The following is a 3,138-nucleotide window of genomic DNA, read 5'->3' as shown; positions in this document are numbered from 1 at the left end:
CAAACTCAGTTTTGAGATGGTGGAGATGCAGATCCCAATGCAAAAAATATATCACAATGAAAAGCTTTGAAAGTAAGCTCAGTTCTCCATGTGAGAGCTATACCGAGAGAGAAAGTTGTAGGATTGACACCATGCTGGTAAAGCTTATGGCGAATCCACATTTGCACGTGGTGTCAAAATCTGTTAACAACAAAGACACATTTATATGTAAACAGCAGCTTTCACATCTTGAATTCTCCCATTTAAAGGGCCAGGTCAAAGGTTTGGTGTTTGCCTAATGATTCTCACGCCTGTCTGTATGGATATGACAATTTAGAATAACGCAAGTAGTTCTGTGAATCAGATCTTTCAATAAAGCTTCTTTCAGCATTTCAATAAAGCTTTTCAGTAAAGCTTCTTTCACACACAAACGCATCCACTCGAGAGAGAGAGAGAGAGAGACTCACACACTCAACTACCGATATACAAATACATACTTGCCCCTGATACATACACACACGCAGATGCGTCCTCCTGACGCACAAGCACAGACATACACGTGCACGTGTCTCTAGCCCCCAACACACGCATGCGTCTCGCCCTCAACACATGCGCACATTCTTCAAACACACACGTGTGGCATGCATCCCACAAATATGTGTGGCGCGCTTACATCCCTCAAAAAGACACACACCCACACAGACGTGGTCTTGCAGACATGCCCCCGACACACACACCCAAGTAGACATGTTACCGACACACACAGCCCAACGTAGACGTGCTCTCCCACAACACGCGCCATGCAGATAGGCCCCCCAACTCACGTCCATGCAGACATCCCCTATGACACATGCTCAAACAGACATGTCCTCTTGACGTACACACGAAAAGGCACACGTGTATGCAAGCGTTGCCTCAACATACATGCGCCCACATGCACCCTCTGACACATGCGCGCATGCAGATGCGCCCTCCTGACATACGTGCCCAGACATACATATGCACGTGTCTCTCACCCCTCAACACACACATGCCTCTCACCCTCAACACACAGATTTACAACAATGTAGCCAGGATTGGAGGATTTGAACTATAGGGAGAGGTTGAATACACTGGGGCTATTTTCCCTCAAAATCACAGATGCATGTGTGTCCCTTAAACCCACACACACGTGCACACAACCCTCAAACACACACACTCAGCGCGTCCCTCCAACACACAAACACGTTCCTCAAACACACACGAGTCAGCACATCATTGAAACACACAAGTTCATGTGCGTGTCCCTCAAACACACATACATGGGTGCGCATGACACTAAAATGCACACACGTGGATATGTCCCTCAACATGTGCACGTCCCTCAAACACACACACACGTGCCACACGTCCCTCACAAACACACGTCCCTCAAACACATACACATGCACATTCTCCCAGCAATGCCCACACACTCGCGCATATCTCTCACCCCCACACAACAGGCACATGTTCATACGCACCTCTCTTCCACCTTCCCATGCGCGCACATCTTTCTTCCAATGCTCCATGCACGCGTCTCTCACTCTCCCTGTTTCTCTCTCGAGCCCCACCAATGCACGTGCTCATGTCAGTCTGTCTGTCTCTCCTCTCTCTCTCTACCCCTCCCACCAACGCACACACACACTCGAGCACTTCTCTCTCCCCCACCACCAAAGCGCACACACTCACGCGCGTCTCTCTTACCCCCCAAAACGTGCACACTTGCGTGCGTCTCTCTTACCCCAACGCGCACACACACTCGTGCACAGACTTGCATGTGTCTCTTTTCCCTTCCCCAATACGCTCACACTCGTGCACATCTCTCTACACCCTGCCCCAGCACACACACACTCATGCAGCTCTCTCTTCCCCCACCATGCGCACACACTCGCGTGTCTCTCCCCACCCAACGCGCACACTCGTGCACGTCTCTCTTCACCCCCAAACGCGCACAACTTGCGCACGTCTATCTTCACCCTCTAAATGTGCACACACTCACACGCGTCTCTCCTCCCCCCCCGCAAGTGCACACTTGTGCACGTCTGTCTTCACCCTCCAAATGCGTGCACACTCGCACACGTCTCTCTTCGCCCCCCCAACCTGCACACACTCGCACGCGTCTCTCCTCCCCCCGGCAAGTGCACATTCGTGCACGTCTTCACACCCCAAACCTGCACACACTTGCGCACATCTCTCCTCCCACCGCAAGCGCGCGCACACTTGCGCGCGTCTCTCTTCACCCCCCAAATGTGCACACACTCGCATGCATCTCTCCTCCCAAGCGCACACACTCGCGCGTCTCTCTTCCCTCCCGGTAAGCGCACACACTCGTGCACGTCTCTCTTCAACTCCCCAAAGGATACTTAGTCGCATGTGTCTCTCCTACCCCCAGCAACACGCACACGTCTCTCTTCTCCCCCCCTCAACGCGCACACACACTCACATATGTCACTATAATTGAGACATAATTACCAGGAGCCAACACATCCCTCAAACACACACATGGAGCACATGGGTGCCTCAAAAACATATTCTTGCACGAACACGCATGTCCCTTAAACACACATAGGCACACAGCCCACAGACACACATGTCCCTCAAAAGACACATAAGCAAGCACACACACACGCGTGTCAAAAACACACGCACATCCCTCAAACACACGTGTGTCCCTCAAACACATACGTGGTACATGTCCCACAAACACACGTGCACACCCCTCATATACACAAGTTCACGGGCGTCCCTCAAATACAGACATGCACAGGCACATTACACGAACATACATGCTCACATGTGTGCCCTTCAAACACATACATACGGACGCATGACACTCAGATATGTGCATGTCCCTCAAACACACACACAAACTTGGCATAATCCTTCAAACACACACACATGCGTGGTACACGCACATCCCATAAACACACAAGTGCCAATCTGTCCCTCAAACACACACACGTGGAGAGCACAGGCCCCTCAAAAACACATGCATGGGCACATGGCCCACAAAGATACATGTTCGCATGCTCAAGCATGTCCCTCAAACATACGTACATGTCTCAAACATGCACATCGTTCAAACACATCCGATTACACACACGTCCCTCAAACACGCTTGCGCACATCTCCCCCCCC

General features: G+C 51.2%; 2 protein-coding genes across 3 annotated transcripts in view; one reads left to right on the top strand and one right to left on the bottom strand.

Moving 5' to 3' along the window:
- The window catches only part of LOC122541097 (complement C1q tumor necrosis factor-related protein 3-like), a 16,846-nt gene extending 16,471 nt beyond the window's left edge, over window positions 1-375 (top strand). The window contains exon 5 of the mRNA XM_043677641.1: window positions 262-375. The gene's annotated coding sequence lies outside the window, so the exon portion shown is untranslated. The remainder of the gene's footprint in view (window positions 1-261) is intronic.
- The window catches only part of mthfs (5,10-methenyltetrahydrofolate synthetase (5-formyltetrahydrofolate cyclo-ligase)), a 57,205-nt gene that overhangs the window by 37,136 nt on the left and 16,931 nt on the right, over window positions 1-3,138 (bottom strand). The window lies entirely within an intron of this gene.

Source organism: Chiloscyllium plagiosum, chromosome 36, assembly GCF_004010195.1.
Source record: "Chiloscyllium plagiosum isolate BGI_BamShark_2017 chromosome 36, ASM401019v2, whole genome shotgun sequence".
NCBI classification, from domain to species: Eukaryota; Metazoa; Chordata; class Chondrichthyes; order Orectolobiformes; family Hemiscylliidae; genus Chiloscyllium; species Chiloscyllium plagiosum.
This window is presented reverse-complemented; position numbering and strand designations above follow the sequence as displayed.